Genomic DNA, 12,433 nt, shown 5'->3' on the forward strand with positions numbered 1-12,433 from the left:
TTCAGAAGTGGTAATGCGAGGGTTTGGTGCATCTAATAGTACTTTTCCTCCAACCTTAAGTTGATTTGGTGAAACATTGAGTTCATCATGGCGTGGTTTTGTTTTATCGTGTGTTCTCAGTTTCTGTGTACGCCATTCATCTAGTTTCTCGATTTGTAGCCTTCGCTCTTCATAGATGGGTCTTTTCTTGTTCCTTGAACATGGCTCATGTATGCTCCTCGAACGTGTTTCCTGCAAAGAAGGTGGCACTACATGATCAGTATTAGTAGCATGATTTATACAACCACCCTCGATATTTGATGTGTTACTCTAATTATGAGCTTGAAGAGTGATTGTTTCATCACCCACATGCAGTATGAGTTCACCTGTACCAACATTAATAATAGTTCTAGCAATTGCTAAAAAGGGTCTTCCTAAAATTAAAGGCACGTCATCATCCTCTTCTATGTCTAGAACAACAAAATCAATGGGAAATATAAATTTGTCAATTTTAACAAGTACATCTTCAATAATACCCTTAGGAAATCTGATTGTTTTATCTGTCAATTGAATGCTCATCCTAGTTTGTTTGGGTTTCCCAAGACCTAGTTGTTTAAACATTTTATAGGGCATGACATTAATACTAGCCCCTAAATCAACCAAAGCATTGTTAACGTGTAGACTACCAATTAAACAAGGAATCGTAAAAATCCCTGGATCTTTCAACTTGTTGGGTAGCTTATTCTGTAGAATGGCTGAGCAAACTACATTCAACTCTACATGCAGCACCTCATCCAACTTCCGCTTATTTGCTAAAAGCTCCTTTAAAAATTTAACTACATTAGGCATCTGCAAAAGAGCTTCAATAAACGGTAAGTTAATATATAATTTCTTTAATAATTTAAGGAATTTACCAAATTGTTCATCAGTATGGTATTTCCTTGTCGCACTAGGGTATGGCACACGAGGTTTGTAATCTCTACTTACTAGTTCTTTCTCATTGTGGTCCACCTCACCTTTACCTTTACTTACCACAATTCCTTACCTCGGTTCTAGTTCAGGTTCAACTAACCCTTCCTTATCTCGAACGGTAATCGCATTGAGTTGTTCCCTTGGGTTCGATTCAGTATTACTCAGCAAGCTACCTTATGGTCGTTCAGAAATCAGTTTGGCGAGTTGACCTATCTGGGTTTCGAGCCCTTTAATCGACGCTTGTTAATTCTTAAGTGCTGTCTCGGTATTCTAAAAATGAGTTTTTGACATTAAGAAAAATTTCGTTAGCATCTCCTCAAGGTTCGGTTTCTTTTCCTACTGGTAAGGTGGTTGTTGAAAGCCTAGGGGATGTTGTGGCCTTTGATTTCCTTGGCCACCCCACGAGAAGTTGGGATGATTTCTCCAACTTGCATTATAAGTGTTACTGTATGGGTTGTTTTGAGGTCTAGAATTATTATTACCCATTTATTGAACTTGTTTCTCCTCGGTGCTAGGGTTGAAAGATTGATATTCTGTGTGCACACCTCCTCCATTTGCATCGCACGTCATCACTGGATGTACCTGAGTAGAACCATATAAACCGTCAATCTTTTTATTTAAAAGTTCTACTTTGTTAGATATCATAGTGACCGAGTCGAGGTTGAAAATACCGGCTGCTTTTTTCAGCTTTGTTCTCATGACTTGCCACTGATAGTTATTTAGTGATATCTCTTCAATAAATTCGTAAGCCTCTTCAAGAGTTTTTTTGTTTAAAGTACCACCAACGGCTACGTCGATAAGTTGCCTTGTTGAGAGGTTCACACCGTTGTAAAAAGTCTGAACCTGCAATCATAGAGGTAACCCATGGTGAGGGCACCTTCTCAATAGATCCTTGTATCTCTCCCATACATCATAGAGTGTTTCTAGATCCATCTGCACAAAAGAAGAGATATCATTCCTCAACTTAACCATTTTAGCTGACGAAAAATATTTAAGTAAGAATTTTTCGTTCATTTGTTCCCAAGTAGTGATTGACCCTCTTGGTAACGAGTTCAACCACTGTTTAGCTTTGTTCCTCAACGAAAAGGGAAACAACTAAAGGCAAATGACATCGTCAGAAACGCTATTGATCTTAAAAGTGTCGCAAAACTCCAGAAAATTCACCAAATGAGTGTTTGGATCATCGTCCTACAAACCATCAAACTGAACAAACTGTTGTATCATTTGAATTGTGTTAGGTTTTAGTTCAAAATTGTTTGCAGAAATAGCAAGTCTAACTATACTCGATTCAACTCCTGTTAAAGTAGGTTTAGCATAATCATACATAGTACGAAGAACAGGATTCTGATTTATTGGATTTGCAACAACCACAGAAGGAATTTGATTATTCTGATTTTCATCCATCTCTTCGGTTGTATTATGGATATTTTCCTCTTGTCCTTCCTCTATTTTTCTTAGGTTTTGCCTTATTTCTCTTTGGTTTCTGCGACCTGTGCTTTCAATCTCACTGTCAAAAAGTAATGGTCCTGACGGGTTTCCTCTAGTCATAAACTATAAAAACCTGTTAGAAGAAAATAAAAAAAAATTAGTAAAATTAACAAAACTAAGATAAAATCTAAATTGCAATAAAATAAATGGGTAAAGTAATAAAGTTATGCGTTCTTAATATTTTAGTTCCCTGGCAACAGCGCCAAAAAATTGATGTATGCGTGATAAGTTTTTATATTTATGATTGATCGTAATTGAAAACTAACTATTATCACGATGAAGGGAAGCGCACCTATCGAACAGTAGTATAGTTTATAGCAAGACCGAAATGTCGAACCCACAGGAACTAAAAGTACTAGTATTAACTTTCTTTTTATTATCTAGCCTAAAAATAAAAGGATTTACTTTATCTAAACTAATTAACTAAACTAAGAATGCACAGGAAGAAAATTGGGGAGATACTTTTGGGAAAACTGATTGATTTGGACAATACCCAAGGAAAAATCTACCTAGACTTCACTTGTTACTTGACTCTGAACCAGACGATTTATTCACTTGACTCGATCCGTAGAAATCCCTAAGTTATATTATTATCTCTCTTGAGACTAACAACGTCTAACCCTAGGTTGATTAATTGAAATCTCTTTCTAATTAAAACCCCTAGTTTGCATTAACTCGATCTATGGATTCCCTTATTATGTTTGAGCCTAATCTGGCAGATTTATGTCGCCCTATGTCTAGGGGTGCAATCAACTCCACTTAATTATGCTAGATCTACTCTTAGACAGGGACTTTTTCTCCTCTGAATAAGCACATTAAAACTTGAATCAATATCCTAGAATATTAAAACAAGAATTAAAAACACAGAATTAAGAACAAATCAAGTATTTATCATATAATTCAGAAAATAATAACAAGATCCATCTTAGGTTTCATTCCCCTTAGGTATTTAGGGGACTTAGTTCATAAGTGTAAAAGGAAACATCTCAGAAGAATAATAATAACAAAACATAAAGAAAACCCAAAAACCCCTGAAGGAAATTGAAGGAAGATCTTCAATCTTGAAGGAGAATTCGCTTCTGAGATGGATCAATCAGCTTTATTCGAGTAATTCCTTGCCTCCTACTCGTGTGTCTTTTCTAGGTACCTCTTGGGGTGTTTATATAAGCTTTAGAATGCTTCAAAACCCTCAAGAATGGCCTTTTCCAAATAGGACTAGACTTTGGCTCGACAGGGACACACCCGTATGAGGTGGCTTAAGCCATGTTTAAAGTCTGCTAAATAGACATGGTTGTGTGGTGTGGCTTAGGTTGTGTTACAATCTGTTAAATAGACACGGGCGTGTGGTCTACCCGTATGAAGAAGTCCAGCCCGTGTTGATTTCCCACATTAACCCATTTTCTCCATTTTTGGCCCGTTTCTCGCTCTTTTTACTCTCCAATGCTCTCCTAAGTATAAAACATGAAATTAAAGGATTTAGAGCATTGAATTCCACAAATCTAATGATAATTCATCTAAAAATATGCTAAGAATGGGATAAAAATATGTATAAATTACGACTTATCAAAACATACTACCACTTACCAACGATAAGTACAATCCAAACTCTCGCGATAAGAACACACAATATTTGCCAAAACGATTAACGAAGAGAGGAAAAAAATTGTGTTTGAAAAAGAAAAAGAAAAAAAAGGGCAGAGGGAAAGAAAGAATGTCAAAAATTCTGAGCAGAATTTCGGTAGGAGAGAGAAACTGGATTTTTTTGGATCAAAAGATAAAAACTAATTTTGATTAATTCACTAATCACTCATCCTCAACCACCCACTACTTAGAATCCTACTACCACTGGAACTCCTACGCAGAGCCGAATAAAAATAAAACTCCCTTGTTCTCGCAAGGATTCAAACCCAGAACCTCCAATAAACCAACACTCCTCCTAACCACCAGACCAACAAACCCATTCTGATATATTTCTACTATTAATTTATTATAAGCCCGCTGAACAGGTAAAAAGCTTAAGTTAGAAAAATACCAAAATTTGCCAAAGATAGGGCTTGAAGTTGGGACTTCTCAGACACACCAAGAACATTTAACCACTAAAGTAAACACAAAGTTATCACATTTTAACAGAAACAAAAATGAGAATTTTGAGGCGTTACGAATAAGGTTTCGATACCTCATTTTCCAACACTACTGACTTTAGGGTCGTTACATTTGTACCTTAATTAACTATCCATTCAATAAAATTATTTGACCAAAATCACTATAACACTATAATAAACTCATAAATATTAATTAATAATATTTATGATATCGATCGTCAAAAAATGGGGTTCTAAAATTGCTTTTTTGACACTACTGAATTTCGAGTTGTTACAACTCTCCCACCTTAAGAAATTTTGTCCTCGAAATTTTTCCTGAGAAAAGGTCAAGGCATAAGACCAATCCTCTTAGAAATCTCATACGACCTTATAAATCTCGGATTGAGCTTTCTTTTTCTATTAAAACGTAGAACTTTTTTCCAATATGAGATTTTCAGAAACACTTTATCACCACATTAAAATTCAAAATCTTTTCTTTGCAACTCAACATGAGATTTTTGACTGTTTGAGGTAGGTTTCAAGAAATCTCAAATAAACCGAACATATTCTTTTGTCTCACATATCAAATCAATCCTGTTAGTTTCTTATCGTTCAACTTTGATCAACACAGAGGAATTTTGTATTTACATCCACATAAAGCCTTGCATAGTACCATTTAGTATTCAACTGATAACTATCATCATATGCAAACTATGTTAATGGTAGAATTTCTCTTAGTTGTTTACGAATTCATTTGCACAACACTACAACTCGTCTTCTAATATCTGAATCACCCATTCTGATTGTCTGTTAGTTTGAGAATGAAACATTGTACTGAAATTCAGTTTCGTGCCTAGAAATTCATGTAATTTATCTCAAAACCTGGAGGTAAATCTCGAGTCTTGGTCAAAACTAATAGATAATGACATATCATGTAATATGACAATCTCAAAGGTGCGCAATTCAACTAACTATAAATATGATCGTCACATTCTCAAGCCATGTGAGTATTCATAGCTTTTAGAGCAAAACAAAGTTTTCTGGCTTAGTAAATCAGTCACCACATTAGCTATAATTAATTATAATTATAATTATAATTATAATTAAATAAATTTATGGGTATTTATTTATAAGTTGTTAAATTTTTTATTATTTTATTCATTGATAAAGTAATTTAATATAATTTATTGGTAATGTTTACTACATTACTGTTTTATAGTAAGTATAGATATTTAACAATAGAGTTTGACTTAACAAAATTTACCGAGACTCGCCTCAACATTTAAGACACATAGCTTACAAGTCAACCCAAATTATGTACTAAGTAATTGATTCCTCTCAAGGAAAGATCATCCCCTCTTTAAAAAAAGTATTGATTTTTGTTTTGTGTTCTTAAAAAAAAAAGTTTAGTTGAATTCGAACAAACTATGTCATATTTAATTTTTATATGTTCTATAATGACTCAACTTTTTATTCACATTTTTAAATATTACACCAACACTTTGAAACAATTGCAACTACATTTGGAAGCACTCGCTTCAACGTTTGGTGACAATAGATTAACAATTTAGGCTAAATATTTAAATTGGCGTTAAACCTTCAAGAGTTTTGTATTTAAATATAAGATAATATTTTCTTTGAAAAATTTAATTATAGGTTCTAATTATATAAGTTTTTTTGACATAATGTCTAGAATTACCTATAACTCTCCCCAACTCATAAATGAGAGGATAATGAACTTTAGCACACTTAAACCCACATCCCTGCATTTGCAATAATACTCATGTCAATTGATAAATGTGTTTAAATAAATATTAAGTTTATAGTACAAAAATAGATTAATACTAACATATTTAAAATATAACACATGATTGTTGAATAAAATATTAATAAAAGAATAAAATAAAACAAAAACATAATTTGATACATGATGGATAATAATTAAACATTTTATTTGATTATTTTATTACTTCTAAAGATATTTAACTTTTGTTTCAACATTCCAAAAGATTTAGCCCTTCTTTAAGAAAATTTAACTCTAATTTAAACATTTAATCAAGAATTTAATACAATTTAAACGGTCTACCTTTTAATTTTTTTAAAATAAATATAAAACTATATTTACATTGGCCTACCATTTTAATAAAAAGAGAGAGTAATTAAATATACTTCATGGGACCTTTCAAACATTTATATACTTGATGGCATTTAAGATTTCAAAATAAAAATTGACCAATAATAATTAATTCTTAAAATAATTATATCTTATTCCATGTTTGATCCACAACACCTGTCACTATCAAAACAGCATTCAAAAACAATTTTTGGACTTTCTTATACGACAAATTCGTAAACTAATTACAATTTAAAAAGTTTTGTTTGATTTTTTTGACATTTTGTGATAAATTGTTACTTTTTCTTTTCAATTTGTGACAAAGTACAACGAAACCAAGCTCTTAAAAACTCTTATGAACACAAACTTTCCCAAAGTCAATTTTCACAACTGTTTTTATTTTTCATTTTCAAAATTTTGTGCTTTATTGCATTGTAATCAAGCAGCACTTTTCATCGATTTTGACCATGCTTTATTCCAATTTGGTTGGAAAAAGTTGGTAAAAGTATATAATATGTTGTACTCTATTGAAAAATGGATGTAATTAGATAAAAGAGCAGCATAATCCTTCGATAAAATAATGTTTGTAACACCCTAAGTTCGGCCTAAACGTAAGCACTTGATCCTAAAGAATTACATTAACTTGTTTTTTTTAAAAAAAGACTTCGATTCAATCAAACTCAGTGTACGTTTCGAAAACATAAATTTTGGTACAACTCTAACAAATATTTAAAAAAAAACTTATGTTAGGAAACAACTATTTTTAACCCGAAATTTGATTCCGAAATCTCGTATTTTGAAAGTATTAGTTCCGACAAATCGTTTTCTGTTCAAAAGCAAACACTCGTTTTAAACTATTTGTTATTTATAGAAAAAATACTTAAACGATTACTTAATTTTGCAACGGAAAACTTCCAGAGTTTCAGTTGAAAACGGAGTTTTAATTTCTTATACTTGAATGATTTCGCAGTTTAATGTTAAAATACCAAAAGACGATGAATGAAACGCAAACCAAAACTTAGCTAAAAACAGAATTATAGTCTCGAAATAGTTAATTACGAAAACAACCTTATTTTAATTAACCGAAAAATAATTTGAGCTCCCGAACACCGTTCGATTCTAAACTTACTGATTACCTGAAAGGTCAAAAATAAAAAAAAAGGGTGAGCTATAGAGCCTAGTGTATAACGAAACTCAAACATAGAACATACATATCACAATATACAAATAAGAGTATCACAAAGAAATTCATCATGAGTAATTGAGCAAAACTGAGAATGCATGATTATGTCAATGTGATATTTTTAGAAATCATAATACAGATTTTTCAGAAAACTTCCTACCCAACTCAGCTACACACCAAAATAGAGTTTTCTAGAACTCGTCAAACCAAATCACACCAACAAATAATTGTAGACATTGCCACCAGAGTTGCAGTTAAAACTGTCAGATCATATATATGTGGCGAGCCATTATATTGCAGCCAAGCTACCATAACAGAAGTATGTGGTTAAACCACCAGATAGAGTAGATCATTAAACAGCCAGAACTTCCTACATACCATATAATCCCAACCCCATACAATGTGACATGGCATGCAAATACAAAAACCGAACAATAAGCATGTTAAACATGCATTCATATCTTTAACAAAAACTAGTAAGCATGTGATTACATGCTTTGCAGACAGATATATAACAAACCCAATAGAATCAAATTAGTTTCACCATAACGTCACATGCACGGTCATATAACAGCTTTGTAGAAATACAAAATAACATATTCAGAAATCATTTACTCATAAACCAACATAGCAGCACAGATACATGCCATCAGAATTAACAATAGTTAGATCATGCGTACTTAATTCACATACCTTAATCATATTACCTACAGTATCATATTAATAGATATCATGTTTTCACACCTTAATTTTGCAGTATGGACCCTACGGAGAGTCTAAATACGTATTATGGGTCAAACCAAGCCTAGATGAAAATTTTCAAAAAATGAGCCCACACATCCGTGTAGCCCACACGGCCCAACTAGCTAGTATGGTTCACATAGCCTCACACATTCCCGTGTGGCCTATACGCCAATGTGGTCCACACAGCCTCACACATACCCACACAACATCACACATGCCTGTGTGGCCCACGTGGCCCAATTAACCCAGCTCGTGTGGCATACATGTTTTGGCACACGTCCATGTGACGTCAACAGAATGTTTTCTGGCTATTCGTTGTTCACTATTTTTCGAGTTTTTCGTTACACACCTGATCAGTTTTCATGTCGAGTCAACACTCGCAACTCCAGATCCTAAAATTGTCATTAAGAACAGACTAATTAGCATGATTTTACCAAATCCAACTTACTAATAAGACATAATTATCGCCAAACGAATTTAATTGTTGAAAAACCATCCCCTATAATAGCGAATAATTACTTACCCTCGCACCAACAATAGCTCCAAATCGCAATAAAACTGCTAGAGAACTGCTGCATACTTTACATTCTTCTTTTATCATAAACCAAAACAATAATTACTCACATACCTTTCTTGAAATAAAAAAGAGCAACAATGACACTATTAACAAAAGAATACGAAATCACTTATCTAAATAAGAATACCCCAGCTTCACGCTCATTTTCACACAACTACAATAGTACCCAAAAGAAATGACTATCTTGGCAAAAACATCCAAATGACAACAATAAAATAGGAAAAAATGAATAGTAAAAACTAAAGTTATCACTGGCGACAGAAGAAGAAATGACAAAAAAGAAAGTGAAATGAGAACCAGAAAGGAAAAAACAACAGAGAAGAGACGACCATAAGCATTCTCGGTAACTCCAAGAAATTAACGTAAAAAGAAACAAAACTAAAAGATGGAGAGCAAAAAAATGGAAATGTAAAACAACAGAATAAGGGAGTGGAAGCATAATTAGGAGATAATCCCTCCATTTATTATTATTTTTAAAACTACCTACTGACTCCTATCAACCTCCACTAAATTTGATAACTAACCACTTACAGATTCCCTCAGAGTTCAAAACAAAAATAATTTGCATTTTACACACACAAGTATTCAAACACATGACCTCTAGGTAAGCTGAAGTCTTACCATTGGACTAGTAAGCTCATTCTTATCAATAATCGAGTGAAAATAATTTATAAACTAGATGTTCAAAGATAGAGGTTTAGGAAAAAATAACAAAAATTCAATGAAAATGATTCAAACCCAAAACCTCTCATACAAAAACACAACACTTATCCATTAAACCAAATTAATTCCCTTAACATAATTTTCACAATCTTAACTCAAAAGCTGGATGTAACCACTCGTGATTTCACCAAATCAATTTCTTCTCACCTGATTTTTGGGATGTGACAATGTTGTTAAATGCAATTTAATAAAGTGACTTTTTTTATTCCTTTTCTAACGTATAGAGACAGTAGAAAAATCAAAATGTAATTTAGAATATATTACAAAAATTGCTATGGTGTTTTTAAGGACAATTTTATCTTAGATTTGAATAAAATTTTGTTATTCAAATCAGATTTGAATCATTGCTTAAATTATAAAAATACTTCTTTTAAAATTAATATATATATTAATATTAATATTTAAAATTAAATATTAAACTTTTCAAAGTGATTACAAACAAATATACATCATCTGATCATTCAAACATGTAAATAACTAACATTCATTTACATAATATATAACACAATCATTCCTGAGTCCCACACGAGCTGACAAAAGCTCTTTTACTAACCTGAGCTTGAATTAGAACCAAATTGTAACTTTAGAAAATTCTCAGGCCGATGTCGCGACCTCACACTCTCAACGTCGTGACGTCACCAACTCAATAAGTCACGTAACGACTTCATACGTATCGACGTCACGATGTCACTCACTGTCAGCATCACGTTGTGACATTAGCAGTTGGTGGTTGTGACGAGGCCCTTGTTTTCAGTAACAACACCATTTTAGTAATCATTCAACAATTTACAACACTATCTAAATGATTCATACATTCTTATACCATTAAAAAAAACTCAAATCCATACCATTTCATTCCAACAAAATCACCTAAACAATTCCAATCCAACCCAATTCAAACATGAGTTCAACCTAATCAATCATTCAATATCAACAATCCAATTATTCAAACCTTTAGTGTATGAATTTTTATATCAACTATGCATTTTCAAAGCATGGCATTTACATATTCGATCATGTTTCATCTACCATTCTAGGAGTAAAGCAATGCAATGGTCTTGGTTTGAATTAGACATACATACTCCAAGTTATGTATCATGTTCCACATTCAACTTACCCTTTTAATACATCAACCAATCTAGCTAATTCAAATAGTCCAATTTCAAACCTTAACATGTTAAACCATTCAAAAGCACGTTTACCATTTTCTTAGTATCAACATGACCAAATATGCATCTATAAATTATATACTATGTCAAACATTCAACGCAACTTCACCATATTTACCAAGTAGTAAACCACTCCAACATGTCAAAGTACACGCTAAAGACCCTTATATACAAATGACGTGACCACACCCCAAAGCTCAACAAGTTCTAATTCCAATTCTATCGACCTCCCTAGAGGTCCCATGACTCAAGCTCAAGCTAAGCGACTTCAAGAAGCTGTTTCAGCTTTATTTGCTCAACTTTGGAACGACAACGAGCTCCATTCCAAAGAAAAGATCAGACCAGGTCATTAAAGGCTCTTTGCACCTTAGTGCAAGCTGATTTCAGCTCAACCCTAGCTTTCCGAGCTCCGTATAGCTCAACTCAACTCACTTGAGCTTAATTAAGCTCGTTTGAGCTAGACTTAGTTTCTTTCCAGCTTATTTCTTTTATTAATTTAATAAACTAAGTATTAGTTTTATTTTATTCAATTTGATACAACTCATATCCGAATTCTCTAGCTCAAATCAGTTCATTAATTGTTTTTCACATGTTTGAGCTAGCCGAATTTATTATACTAGCTAGTCCATAATTAAGTGTGTTTAATTTAGCTTAGTATGTCATTTAATTTGTCTAGATGATGTTTTGTTTATGATCAGCCGAATATGCACTTAATTTAATGTGTTTATTGCTTGAATAGGTTTAGCCGAATGTGGAACAAGAGTAAATGCAAGGTTCATGCACAGCTTAGTTTAATACATGGGAGGATTCATGTACATCTTCTTTCAATGAATGGTGGGCTAATTACTTGACTTTCCAAGGTGACTGTTCGGCCAAGCAGCAGCTCACAATTAATTTCCAAGATGGCCGGCCACCTTCCCAAGTCCATTATCAATCGGTTCACACTAGCTGTTCACACTAAGTAACCATTCCGCTAAACATGTTCACACGCAATAGACTTTTCAAGGCTGACTTTTCACACCTCAAAATCTGTTCAAGGACCCTCTTTAATGCTCATAATCTTTCAGCCAAACAACACAACATCAATGCCCCAATTAAGGCCATGGCTGAACCTAGACAAGACCAAAGAGCTTCTGAGTCTTCACATTCATTCAAGTTATTTTACTTAATCATGAAGCTGCCAGTTGAAGCTCCATTCAGCCGAACCTAGACTTAGCAATTTAATGAATTTATTCTAGACTATTCTGGCCTCTTCTTACCCGAATTACTTAGCCTTTAAGCTAGTCATTTTCTTTAAGCTAGTCATTTTGTCCATTTGGCTATCTCATGTAATGTGACAGCCCTAAATTGACCCTAGTCGGAAAGTGGTTTCGGGACCACAAAACTGAGTCATAAAAATAATTA

The 12,433-nt window shown here is 33.2% G+C and overlaps 1 non-coding gene across 1 annotated transcript; it reads left to right on the forward strand.

Moving 5' to 3' along the window:
- Positions 1–1,810: 1,810 nt before the first annotated feature.
- On the forward strand, positions 1,811–1,917 carry LOC121207545 (small nucleolar RNA R71). The gene has a single exon (XR_005902620.1). It is a non-coding gene; the product is annotated as a small nucleolar RNA R71 (small nucleolar RNA).
- Positions 1,918–12,433: the final 10,516 nt, after the last annotated feature.

This window comes from Gossypium hirsutum, chromosome A01 (genome assembly GCF_007990345.1).
Source record: "Gossypium hirsutum isolate 1008001.06 chromosome A01, Gossypium_hirsutum_v2.1, whole genome shotgun sequence".
Taxonomy (NCBI): domain Eukaryota; kingdom Viridiplantae; phylum Streptophyta; class Magnoliopsida; order Malvales; family Malvaceae; genus Gossypium; species Gossypium hirsutum.